This window comes from Homarus americanus, unplaced genomic scaffold, assembly GCF_018991925.1.
Source record: "Homarus americanus isolate GMGI-L3 unplaced genomic scaffold, GMGI_Hamer_2.0 scaffold25013, whole genome shotgun sequence".
Taxonomy (NCBI): domain Eukaryota; kingdom Metazoa; phylum Arthropoda; class Malacostraca; order Decapoda; family Nephropidae; genus Homarus; species Homarus americanus.
Window position 1 is genome coordinate 7469488 of NW_024722158.1, and position 14937 is coordinate 7484424.

At 37.0% G+C, this 14937-nt stretch overlaps 1 long non-coding RNA gene across 1 annotated transcript; it reads right to left on the bottom strand.

Moving 5' to 3' along the window:
- Positions 1–7223: 7223 nt before the first annotated feature.
- Positions 7224–14411, bottom strand: LOC121862191. The gene is made up of 3 exons (XR_006088189.1): positions 14304–14411; positions 12519–12646; positions 7224–7386 (listed from the first exon to the last, which is right to left on the bottom strand). It is a non-coding gene; the product is annotated as an uncharacterized LOC121862191 (long non-coding RNA).
- Between the last annotated feature and the right edge of the window lie 526 nt (positions 14412–14937).

Sequence of the window (14937 nt, forward strand, 5' to 3'; positions counted from 1 at the left end):
ATATTCTGCACAAGAGATAAAAGTTTTAGTCTGTAAGAGTAGTGTACATTTAAGCACTACAGTTTTTCAACTTGTATTTCTGGACGTAAGTTGTCAGTCTACTGTAAATAAACTGATCGCTATTTATTTGAAAACGTCGAAAATTTAGATACCGGGTAGTCATGATAAATTTAAAATATTTCCTGCCCGATTTTCCTGCGAAATAAAAAAAATTATCGCTATACATATATAGGAAAATGTTGATACCGTATATACTCGTCTATAACCCTCCCTCGTTTATAGGTCAACCCTGATTTTTTGACCAAGAAATCGTTAATTTATGATACAGTATTCATCGTTTATAGGTCGACCCAAGATTTTGAGGGTAATGGAACAACAAAACCTTCAGTAAAAAAACTCTACGTCCTATAAACTGAGGCTCACCGTGCCTGAAACACCGAGTGCCGAAGGCAAATTGTTTACCATTTATTATTACGACACTTTACACTGAAACGCGGGTAGTTTCAACAAAAATTTTGTATATTTCCATTCAAGTATTTATTCAAGTCAATTAGGAGGGAATATTATTGAAATACAACAGTTTTTTAACTGAAAACCATTCGAAAAGCGATTACGGTAACATCTTTTGAACAAAAGAAAGCGAAAGTCTTTGTTTTCGTCACGATTTTATCCCACTTTCCACTGTAATACATACGTCATTTCAGCAAATATATTACATTTCCGTGAATGTATTATATCAAGCACAGTATGAATAGAATATCACTAATATAACAGTACTTTAACCGAAAACTATTAAAAAAACGAGTAACATCTCTTGAACATCGGAAGGTTAGGTAAAGTCTTTTGTTTTTGTCATGTAGTTTATCCTAATTTACATTGAAAAACATCACGTTTCTGCAAAACTACTATTTATTTCAGAGAATATGGAAATGTAATATTTTTGCTAAAATGACGTACGTAATACAGAGGAAAGTGGGATAAAATCCTGACGAAAACAATGACTTTCGCTTTCTTTCGTTCAAAAGATGTTACCGTAATCGCTTTTCGAATGGTTTTCAGTTAAAAAACTGTTGTACAGTCGGCCCTTAACATACGCGGGTTTAACTTACACGGATTTGCAAATACTTTGATTGCCGCTGGAGGAATATACATTCAAAGGAATATACATTATTCAAATCGCGCGCGACACCACACACTGCACACCACACACACACACAGACACATAGCCCGAGCCACCCCGCGTTCCCGCAGTCAGTCAGTCTCGCTGTAACCACGCTTGTGTTGACATCAGCATTGTAGTTGCAAAAATATTACATTTCCGTGAATGTATTATATCAAGCACAGTATGAATAGAATATCACTAATATAACAGTACAGTATTTTAACCGAAAACTATTAAAAAAACGAGTAACATCTCTTGAACATTGGAAGGTTAGGTAAAGTCTTTTGTTTTCGTCATGTATTTTATCCTATTTTACATTGAAATACATCACGTTTCAGCAAAGCTACTATTCATTTCTGAGAATATATTCATTCAGGCACAGTTTAGGTAAAATATACATGTGCTGTAACATTTTTTTAATTGAAAACGATTCGAAAAACACATACCCTCCAGCCCTGTTCAAGGAGAAGACTGGGAGGAGCTGTTTGGTGCTGAAGACGATGACAAGGAAAATGATTTTGATGGGTTTTAATGAAAATATTCAGAAAGACCCTGGCACTGTCAAGGAAAGTGGCTGCTGAAGGCTTCCGGGACATGGCAGAGGACGAGATTAGGGAGCTAATTGAAGAGCACGACACTGAGCTGACCGAGGAGGATCTACAGGAGTTAGTAGACTCAGGCAAGGAAGAGGAAGCGAAAGGGAAAGAGGATGAGGAAGAGCACCAAGAAATAACATTGGAGAAGTTGGGGGAGATGACCAGGAATATTGAGGCACTGAAAAACCTGGCCTATAGCATGGACCCCTCCATGGTGCATGCCCTGAAATTCATGCGAGGGATGGATGACGTTTTCGCTCCATACAAAAACATCATGGAAGAAATGAAAGAAAGAGACGACAACTCCCCATCACCATGTTCTTTGATCACCGAAGGAGAGATTTAACACCATCAATCACTGGCGGCAGTGAGGAAGCAGCTGAATCCACAGTCGCCCCCACTTCACCACCTGTTATGGAATTGAGTGACGATGAGCCCGATGACCCCCGCCCTGTCGCCGAGGAGAGGTACGGTACAGTAAAGTGAAATTCTTATCTCTTTTTTTTAATAGCTTTTCTTGCCATGTTTATTGTTTGTAAAAATGCACAGCACAGTACAGTTCAGTACAAGTACTGTACATAGGAAGTGGAGGTGCAGTTATTCACAAAACATTTGTGTTTGTTGTCGGCAGTAGTGACGGTGCGGAGGGAGCGAGTTGGGAGGAGTGGTGAGGTGACCTTGGACGCAGGAGCAGGGATGAGTGGAGATGCCAGCCAGTATATTTCGGGTGTATTAATTGTTTATATAGCTATTTTTGCATTTTAATATTAAATACTGTACATTACGTTTCAACAAAACTACCATTTGTTTCTGAGAACATAGAAATGTAATATTTTTGCTGAAATGATGTGCGTATTACAGTGGAAAGTGGGATAAAATTGTGACGCAAGCAATGACTCTTTCGCTTTCTTTCGTTCAAAAGAACAACAAAAGAAAGCGAAAGTCATTGTTTTCATAATTTTATCCCACTTTCCACTGTACAGCAATATGTACGTCATTTCAGCCAAAATATTACATTTCCATATTTATTTCTGAGAATATATTCATTCAGTCACAGTTAAGGTAAAATATACTTGTGATGTAATATTTTAATGAAAATACGGTATCGTAGTTTTCTTTTGTATCAAATTTAATTAACAAAGATTGATGTTTCAAATGTAATGAACAAAAATTTATGTACAGTATCTACAAATAAATTTCAACAAATGAATACTTTGTTTTACATCGTCCTGTGTATACCATACCATGGATTTGGCTACTTTGGGCTAGCTATGATGACGCAAGAGATCTGCCCTGGCGACTGTACCGACACTCACAGCTGGTGGTGCGTTGGTGCGTCGTTTCCATTGTTTACTGGTAGTTACTGGTAAATATTTTTCAACCTAACGAAACTATTACCCTTTTAAAGGTCGACCCCCAATTTTTTGCAAAATAATTTGGTCTTAAAAACTCGAACTACACACAGGTATATACGGTAAATAAGGACATGGGGGGCCAGGGGTTTTTTGGGGGGGGGCAGCAAAAGTACACGGATTTTTAACATTCACGGGTATCTCTGTTACCTAACCCCCGCGTATGTTAAGGGCCGACTGTATATATTAAGAATAATATGAATCTGGTTGATAAACTCAATAACTTACACCATAATAGAGTCAAACAGTCAGTATTTTCATCAATGTTTTTACGTGCTTTGAGAATTTGCAGCCCGGAATTCATCGATGAGGAATATAAATATCTCTATAATATTGGCTTGAACCTTAAGTACCCTAGATCTTTCATAGACAAATGCCTTAACATTACTAAGAAATCTTTCTTTAGAACCGATCTCAAGCCCACCCATGACCATAAGAATCTCTTAGTATTACCATTTCACAAAAATTTCTCTCAAATTCCTTTACAACTAAAAACCTGGAATGTCAATGTGGCATTTAAAAACTCATGCACTGTTAAACAAATGTTAATCAAGAACTCCCCCAACAATACAAGTGGCTGCATTTATAAGGTTCCTTGCAAGGAATGTAATATGTTTTACTTAGGCCAGACAGGTAAAGATCTTGTAACTAGACTTAAACAACATTAATATAGTGTTAGGACAGGCCAGGAATCCAATGCTCTGTTTGTTCATTTGAGGGATAATAAGCATTGCATTGACTGGGATAATGCCTCCTCAATATTACCTTGTAATTCAATTGACAGTAGAATCATTATAGAATCTAGTCTCATTAAACATACCGAATCAGTCAACATGAATTTGAGTAATGGTATGTACAAACTGGATAATTTCGTAATTAAGAAGATTTGTAACCAGGTGAGAAGGTTGGGTCAGCTCACCCTCTGACCTGACTACCGACTGCTGCAGTGCTTTTGAAGATTAGTAGGGTTATTACCTAATACCTGACCATTGTGGACTTGATCTCACCCTCCTCTGTATATATATACCTTGTTTTGTACTTCTCCTTAGTCTGTACTCACGCCTGAAGATGTGAATTACACGAAAGCGCTTGGGAACTTTGTGTTTTCTTCTTTCCTTGTGGTTATCAGCATATACCTGGATCACACGCACCCACAGTGATTTACTTGCATATATATATATATATATATATATATATATATATATATATATATATATATATATATACAGTGACCCCTCGTTTAACGAACACCTCGGTTAACGTAATTTCGATTAACGAACTGCCTTCCATAAGGATCTTCTATTCGGTTAACGAAAAAAAATTCGGTTAACGAAGTTCTTACGAACCGACCTCAACATGTTTTCGCTTGCACTGACCGGGCAACCAGCTTTAGTATCAGTCTGCCAATACATTAATCGGTTCTAGGGCTTAAATTCCTTACTATTTTAGTAAATATCAAGAAGTTTATACTATTCAATAATTTTAAAAGTTTAATATTCAATTTTTTTGTCATTTTAACAATTATTGAACATAATTGAAGGTAAAGTGACTAGTTTAATGCGCGGCATCCAGCCTCTTAACACAGCAAACAGGCATTAGTCTCTCTCTGTTTTCACTGGAGGTAACATCTTGCTTGAGACTCTCTTCAACTAAACGCTTTTTTTCTGTGTTTCCAAGCAAATTATTGGTCATTTTGAAATATATTTTATATATTGACAATATATAATGCAGTGCAGTGTTGATTTAAAGAAAATAATCTTGAATTACACCAGAGCTAAAATTTTATGGGGTGACTTCTCTTCCACCCCAATACCTTCTCTTCTTCCTTCTCCTCCATCCCCATTCTAAATCCCATCATCATCATCATCATCCAGGAGCCTTCTACATACACACCTCAAAGTAAGTGAACTTTTCTACCATTTTTGTTGAATTTAGGAAATTTTCGGTGAGCTGGAACCAATTGCCCAAAAACCCATTGAAACAATGGTTTCGGTTAACGAACTTTTCGGTTAACGAACGACCTTCTGGAATGGATTGAGTTCGTTAACGGAGGAGTCACTGTAGATGTAAATGTGAAAAGAAAGTTACCTGTAAATCTTCATTTGTTTCAGGTATTTGTAGATTTAAAAACAAATGTTGCAGGTAGGGCATCACTAGATTGTAATGCTTGTAAGAGTTCAGAAATGGTTACTGCTTAGCTACCTCTGAAGAATTGGGTGTGTGCCGTACAGACATTAATCATCTCGGGTTATCATCATCAGAACAATAGTTATAAATCCAGGTTTTATATTTATAATAATTATTTTTTAATTAATTAAGAATAATAATAATGTGTTTAAGTTTGAAATAACATATTTTTAATTCTGGAGTTGGGTTAGATACAATTAGCTTATGGAAGACCACAGCTTCACATACGCATAGGATGCAGGCTGATTTTTTTGCCATTTTTCAGACAAAAAATAATCATCTTATATGCTGTAAAATAAGGTAGTAAAGATATGTTATTAGTATTATATCTTTTAGTGTACTACTACCTACACATTATTGGGGGTATATTTTGGTCAGTTATCATGGTACAGTAGTTTTCCGGAACCTAACCCTTGCTATTATCAAGGATACTTTAGGTCCGAACACACTCCAGGTTGTAGATTCCACGAAGCTCCTCGGCGTCACCATAGACAACAAACTAAATTGGAAACCACACGTCAGTGAAGTTGTCAAATCCTCAAGTTTCCGTCTCCACCTCCTCCGCCGACTCAAGTCCCTCGGAGTTCCTGCACCCAAGCTCCTCAGTGTTTACACAACATTCATACTTCCCAAGCTCACCTATGCCTGGTCTTCCTCCCTAAATGCCACACAACGTAAACACCTAGAAAAAGTGCAAAAGAGGGCATGCAAGATTATTCTCTCCCCTTCCTACTCCACATATCAAGAAGCGCTTAACACACTGACCCTTTCGACTCTCACTGACCATCACCACGACCTCATCTGCAAATTTGGTAAGAAGCTTCTACACCATCCTCGACACCGGCTCCTACTACCACCTGAGATCCCTAGCCCGAGAATTGCTGTTCGACACCACAACCGTATCCAGCCTATACGTGCACGAACTGATCGCTATAAGAACAGCCCAGTCCCAACCACTGTAAAAATTATCAATAACTTGTAATAAACCAGTGTATTCACTCCCAGTAAATACTACTTCTTGCACTGTCACTATGTTGAAATGCCCTGTAGTTTGAGCTTTTCCCCATCTAGTTATTATATATCTTATTTGTATCACTTATGTTACTTGTATATTATTTGTAATTCGTAACCCATTCCCCAAATATGTAACTGTATATTTTCAGCCTTCTGGCTGCCAAGCTCTTTCAATAAACCGTTAATTATTATTATTATTATTATGTTTCTTGGCATTGTAAAATAAATAGATGTGTCTATAGGTTGTTTCACTGTAGTTCCTCATATGCCAAGATTAACAATGACATTATTCTGGTGGGTGTGTCTCATAAGTAAGACAGATGCTGTCGGAAAAATCAACATATCCACAGACTGCTTCACTCATCTTGTGTTAAATGCCAAAAAATATTAACACATTACTTTAAAAATTATTAAAGTTGATTTGTTTCATCAATGGGAAAAGTCTGTGATTGTAAACTGAAAATATTGTCAGGTGAACATGATGATAAACTGTTTCACTGTCCGTGCTAATACAATATTAGCATTACTTTTGGGTTAGGTAGGATATAAATTTTGGTGGGTTGGCCCGCAGAAAAATACCTAAATCACAATGCAGCCCATGACTGAGGAAAGGTTGCCCATGTCCGGTCTAAGACATCAGAAAAACACATTGCTCGACTCAAGAGCCATATTAGTTGAAAATGTAAATTTACCAATACTTGTATTGATAAATAGATTGACAGATATACAGTACAATAGATAAAAGAGACTGAGATAGGTATTGATAGAATATACTGAAAGGCACATAAAGACAGACAGACACAAACATACAGAAACAGTTAAGTAGATAGAAAGATATAAATGGAAGACAGACAGACAAATGACTCCTTTAGTTTACCTTGCCATATGTGGTGGCAGTGCTGTGGTGGTGGTGTTATGGTGTTCATTGGAATTAAGTTCTACAATGACAGCTGTCTCAGCCTGCAGTTATCATTGTCAGTTGTGATGGTGCTGTTCAATTTCCCAAGGTTCTCATCTGTAACAAACAAACAAAAAATATTTAATATACACAACAGTTTATGATAAAAATATGCCCATAAATTTACAGTCATTCAGTACAGAAGTTGTTTATTTTATGCAAGTTTGGTTTATGTAAACTTTCTTGGGACTGTAAGCCTTTCATACTTGTCATTTTTGCCTTAATTTTCCCAGCTAAATTAGTGGTACATTAATACAGTAGTTTAGACAGACAGGTAGAATCCCAGTTATCCAGCATCTACGGGGATTGAGAGGTGACGGATTAACAGGTTTTCCCATTAGTTCAAACTCGCTCTTAAGGTCCCCAATAAATCCTACAATGCACAGTGCTAGATGATGACCTAGCAAATTCGTGTCTCGGAAGAAAATATAATTTTTAACACTTATTAAACTCTATATAAATGATGTGGTTTATAAATAAAGAAAATATAATATAATACAACAAAAAGGTACAACTTTACATGGTGATTAAGGATCTGGGTCCAGTTTAAACATTTAGATAAAGTGTTAATTAATGACCTTTGGAATAATTGAAGATATTTAGAATATTTAAAAACTCAATTATGCTGTGTCTGCAAGTTTTAAATCACTTTATATACATTCTCTAAATAATAAATAGATACTGACAGATACTGGTAAGCCATATGGATAGACATACAGTTCATAGATTGACAGACTGACAAATACTTGTACTGTATTGATAAATAGATAAAACTGACTGAGATAGGTATATACTAAAAGGCACAGAAAGACAGACACACAGACATACATAAGCAGTTAGATCAGTGGTTCCCAACTGTACTGTTCCAAGCGTATAGTCATTGGAGTGTGTGTACTAGTATATGTGTGAGATGGTGTAGCCTATGTGTGTTAATTCCTGTTCTGTACATTTCAGGTATTGGTGCCTTCTGTATTGAGACAATAAACATCAACAAAATTAAACAGTATATTACTGACCGTTGGTGCATACAGTAAATTGGCGATGAGGATCAAGCACATACCGGTACATCTATTCACAACATGGCCACTGCTATACCAACACTATAACCTCTAGAGCTAGAGGAGACTGACTAAACACAAGCATGGACTGACTGGATAGAGCATGCTGAAGATGCCTTCATTGCATTCAACATAACTGAAGATGCCAAAAGACTAGCACTCATCAGATTCTATGGAAGAAAGAAACTGAAGGAAATCATGAAGACATTACATCCAGCGATACCGACAGACCAAACAGAGCCAATGTACAAAACAATGAAAATAGCACTTGATGAATACTTCGGTGAGAAAACAAACGAAGTATTTGAATGACACAAGTTCCGGATGCTGGTGCAGGTGGTCGGGGAAAGTACACACAACTACGTAACCCGCCTACGTACACAAGGGGCCAAGTGCGGAGAAATGTACTTCACATAAAATGCGTCGTGCATACCTGAAGGAGACAGACATAACAGTACAGAAAGCTCTACAAATCGCTTACACTTATGAATCAACTGAAGCCCAAGCTTGCCAGATGGAGCAGGTGAAGAAGGCACCAATGTGAACAAGGTAAACACAAGATACAAACAACAACATCAGCGGGACTGGGAAAGCAATTGAAGACAACAAAGTAAGGATACGCCACGCGACCCAAAACTGAACTGTCTCGGGTGTAATGGCACTGGCCATCGACATGGACAGAGACAATGTCCTGCATTTGGAAAAAATTGCAACTACTGTGGAATCGTCAACCACTTCGCCACCGCGTGCAGAAAAAAACATAACCGACAAGACAGGGTCAGACAACTAACGGAGGACAGTTCGACTTTAGCAAAGTATTTGACAAAGTACCACATCAGAAGCTTCTGAGAAAAGTTAACCCTTAGGCCCCGGGTGACGTTCCAGAACATCCGACTAGCACGCCCCGGCTGACGTTCCAACACGTCCACCTATTTTCCAATCTTTTTTTTTTTATTTATTTTTTTAAACTTGATTTTTTCTTGATTTATCCCCGCGGGGGGGAAGGGGTACTGCCAGCAGCACCCTAACCCGGGGCTTAAGGGTTAAGGCTCATAGTACCGAGGGAAAAGTTTTAAATTGGATAAAATCATGGCTCACCGATAGAACACAGAGGGTCAGCGTAGATGGTTTTAAATCCGAGTGGGGCTGTGTAACTAGTGGGGTTCCCCAGGGGTCAGTACTGGGCCTACTCTTGTTCATAATCTACATAAACGATCTAGATACTGGGATCAGCAGTGACATAAGCAAATTTGCGAATGACACCAAAATAGGGTGGCAGATTAATTCAGGGCAGGATGCAAATATACTACAGGAGGATTTAAATTAACTGCAGGAGTGGTTAGAAAAATGGCAAATAAAAATTCAACACCAGCAAGTGCAGCGTACTTAATATTGGTAGAACAAACACTGTAAACGTATACAACAATAACAGCATAAAACTTGAGAAGTCGACTTGTGAAAGAGACCTAGGGGTACTCGTAAGGCCAGACCTTCGGCCTAGAAAACAGTGTGTTAATGTTCGAAATCAGGCAAACAGAGTAGTATTAGGTTTTATATCTAGAAGTGTAAGTAATAAGAGTGTGGAGGTCATATTGCAACTATATCTTGCGCTAGTCAGGCACACCTCGATTATGCTGTTCAGTTCTGGTGCCCTTATTATAGAATGGATATCAACTCCCTGGAGTCGGTGCAGTGAAAAATGACGAAAATGATTCCGGGACTTAGAAACCTTCCCTATCAAGATACCGGGTAGATTAAAGAAACTAAACTTGCATTCCCTAGAAAGACGAAGCGAGCGAGGAGATATGATAGAAGTACAGTAAAACCTCTGATAACAACGGTTCGGCCAAAAACTTTTCATATTTAAAACCCTAGTTAATTTAGGACCCTGTATTATCTCTTGTCTAATGGCAATAACAATTACATAAACTTGGGTTAATACATTTAGTTTGCATAAAACAATCACCCTATTGTAATCTTCCATAAGCTGTGATATGCCTTGCGCTGTTCACGTGAAGGGAAATTCCTTAGTAGGCTGACCTTGAGATTGTAGGGTTAACTCGGCATCTCCTTCAGAGGCCCCTCTCTTCTCAGAGATACCTCCCCTCACAGGTACTAGTCCTCTGGACCTCAGCCCTAATGAGCCCTGTCCTCAAGTAACACTCACAGCTCACAGTGTTAATTGCGGTGCTTATACTAATAGCCTGTGACATTTCCAGTTTATGAATAAATGGAGAAAAGACCATTTTGGGTTTGTAAATTAACCCCTTAACTTATTTATATATAAGCCAAGTTACAAAGGAGCTCTACCCAAAGCTTATACAGGTTGTACCTCTCTAGTACGGCAACCTCGGGACCTGACCGGTGCCGGACCATGGAAATTTCCAGACCATGGAAATTCACCCTTTTCCTGGATAGATAGTGACTTGTGCATACACTTGGAAGCACTAGCACCACTTTCTCTGCTTCATGGTCTCTTTGAAGACACATTGAAGGGTTAAATGTCATACAGTAGCTTCTCAAATTTCGCGAGTTTTTAATTCAACGTTTTTTATTTGGAAACACAAAAAAAAAACACTGCATAATTTAAAATTTTGACGGCGGAAACTCGAATTTCGACGGGTTTGAACGGCCTGTCAACGTTCAGACTACATGCACAATCGTGTAAACAGCGTCATTTCTCTTATGTCCAAAGGATTCATTATTGTTTATTACTGAATGTCATTTTTATTGAATTAATGTTTATGTGTGCAAAATGAGCAATACAATTCATTAATAATACGTAGAATATTGAAACACACGAAGAAATGAGACAGCATTGTCTTCGTTGATTACAAAACCAGTGACTGACTGGTTCTACATATAAAACTGAAGAAAATAAGACCCTGGTTGTAGCTGTAGTAAAATTAATGTAAAAAATTAATATGGTTGTTTTAAGTAATGTTATTTAATGTTAATAAATGGATCAATAAAAGTAGCTAACCATTAATGGTAAAGGAAAAAAGTGAGACTGCGAATATGTAAGTGAGCACATGAAAACATATCGTCATTACTCTACATAAGAATATGAAAGCAACACTTACTTACTGCTCATATATAATAATAATAATAATAATAATAATAATAATAATAATAATAAACGGTTTATTAATAGAGTTGCAGCCGGTGGATGAAAATATACAGACTTACATTTCATTTAGACATAATGATATACTGTAATATGCATTGAATACATTTACAGGGCTGTACAGTACATAAATCAGGAGTTGTTTATTATTTTAACAATAGTTGGGATGGTGCTGTTCTTATATCTATCGGTGCGGGCTCTTATGGGCTGTTGTACTCTGTATAGACAAACAGTGAGAGAGAGAGCAGCTGAACTGCCGGATGTAAACAAACCTTAACATCCCGCGGCTTTTTTTACGGGGATTAGTCGGGCATAGGTCACTGACCCACATTGGGGCCTGAGGGGAGAAAATTTAATACTCCTGTAATAATAATAATAATTCAGATTAGTAAAAAAAAAAATTAAAAATAAATAATAATAATGGCTGCCTATCTACCTATTGGGCAAACTAAAATCGTTCCGGCCACGGGAGTTTCCGGACCACAGAATGCCGGACTAGAGAGGTACAACTTGTATAGGCACCCCAGGGATCAACTGAACTTTAGGCACCCCAGGATCAACTGAACTTTAGGAGTTGAAGCAGATTTTCAACAGTAATTGTTACAGGTACTAGAATTGTCAGGTATAATTTACCAGTTCAACAAAGAGTATCACATTAGGTCATCAAGTGTTCCAACATCCTTATCTTACTTATAAACTTAGCCGACCGCTCATCACATATTATGGATGCTATAATGCCGGCCACAAATATGAGGGTTGCAGACCCCTCGTTTAAACTCTGGCACTCTGTTAGGAGTTTTATTATGAACTCACATGGTTTAAATTACCCCCATGGTCAACAGGCTGGGAGCCACAGACTGTTAAATAGATAGAAAGATATAAAAATGGAATACAGACAGACAGACAAATGACTAACAGGACCATATTTACAACAACTTGTCTTAAGAGTTTGATGAGCACAAAGATTTCCTGTATAGACTATGAGAGCTGTTCCTATAGTTTACCTTGCCATAGGTGGTGGTGCTAGTAGTGGTGGTGGCAGTGCTGGTGGAAGCTTTTGTTCCATGCTCCAGTTATCATTTTCAGCTGTTATAGAGCAGTTCAATCTCCCAAAGTTTTGTTGTAACATCTCCTGTAACAAACAAAACACTATATTTACTATAAAAAAAACTTGGTGAGGTGAGGTTAGGTTAGGATAAGTTTACTTTAGAAATAACCAGGTTTTAACACATTTTCACAAACTATGACAGTGTCCAATACATAACACAGTGAAACTGAGTTTTTTATAAACGTTTCCCATGAAAAATTGGCCGCGAGTCAGTCATCATTAATTACCATAAAATATACCAGTACAGTATCAACATATATAAAATATACCAGTACAGTATTATCATATAAAATTGAGGACAGGATGATAAAAGTGAGGACAGAATTTATCTACTGGATGATAAAAGTGAGGACAAGATGATAAAAGACTCAGGCAACATAGCGGGAATATAAATTTAAGCCTTGAAATTTGTGATACTGTATTAATATAATCAGTCTTTGTGTCTGTTATATTGGGAACCTGCAGACAGCCAATGGACGAATATTAACTTATACCAGTATTATATTATACCAGTATTATATTATACCAGTACTATATTATACCAGTATTATATTATACCAGTGCTATATTATACCAGTACTACATTATACCAGCGGTCCGACTAATTACCCAAATGTACCCAAATATAGCCGCAATGAAGTCAAATAATGGTCCTACATGAATAAATCGGACTGCTAATCACTTCTCGACTAGTATTTGGTGTCAGAAAGTCACAAAAAATTGGAAAACTTACTTTAATCTGAGTTAATAGGTCGCGTGTATGTACCGACGAAGCGAGGAATTACCCAAATGTAGCCGCAATGAAGTCAAATGATGGTCGTACAAGCGTAATTCGAGCTGTGAATCACTTCTCGATTATCATTTGGTGTCATAAAGTCAAAAAAAATTGGTAAACTTAATTTAATCTGAGTTGTGGTGTTAGGTTAGGTTAGGTACATGCACTTGATCTATTAACTCAGATTAAATTAAGTTTACCAATTTTTTGTTACTTCGTGAAGCCAAATACTAGTCGAGGTTAGGTTAGGTTAGGTACATGCACTCGATCTATTAACTCAAATTAAATTAAGTTTACCAATTTTTTGTGACTGTGACACCAAATACTAGTCGAGAAGTGATTGGCAGTCCGATTTATTCTTCTAGGACCATTATTTGACTTCATTGCGGCTATATTTGACTACATTTGGGTAATTCCTCGCTCCGTCGGTACATGCACGCGACCTATTAACTCAGATTAAATTAAGTTTACCAATTTTTTGTGACTGTGACACCAAATACTAGTCGAGAAGTGATTGGCAGTCCGATTTATTCATCTAGGACCATTATTTAACTTCATTCCGGCTATATTTGACTACATTTGGGTACATTTGGGTAATTAGTCGGACCCTTATACCAATACTATATTACACTGGTACTATATTATACCAGCACAATATTATACCAGTACTATATTATACCAGTAATATATTATAACATTACTATATTATATGGTAAATAAATATAAACTTAAGTGGTACCTAGTTAACAAGGACAGACATAATGTTAACTTACCACGAGGGAGGGAGGAATGCCCCACCAATTAACAAAAATACACAAAACGACCACATTAGTTGTACTGTGTCTTATTTATTACCTTAACAAGGCCATACGTATATACATACACACATACATAATGTTAACTTACCACAGGGGAGGGAGGAAGGCCCACAAATTAACATTTATTCACAAAATTAACAAATACTCCCAAACCAACGTCACTTGTTGTCGTCCTGCTACACCTTGTCCGATTCTCTCTCTTATCTTTCGGTAATTACAAGTTTTCATTAATATTACTGTAATAAAAGTATTTTACTAATAAAATTTACATCACATAAATAAATTATGCTTTAATTATAATGTTAAATTATTGATTAAATTCCCCCTAAAGGTAATATTTTAATATTAAACGAAACTTAAGTCTATAGCCAGAGAACCAAATGATTTGACAGCTTTTACAAATCCACTAAAAAAATTAAATGAAAAAATTCCTTTGGCTATTTAAAGTCTATTTAGTAATAATTTATAAATATTATGATACTATTTATAAGTCATAACGAGATATTAAACTCGCCATATTAACTATACGGTATAACTAAATAATAATTATTATTCTCAACTTTTCCTTTTAACCTCTTCACCACTGATCGGCTCGTAAGCCGCTTTGCTATCAGTTACGTCTCTGTTATGCACTGTTGGCAAGTACTGGGTGTGCACCGGCTCCTGAATGTACCTGAATCTGCTGCAGTGTTGGTCAAGTCTGGTCTTGAAAGTGCTTACAC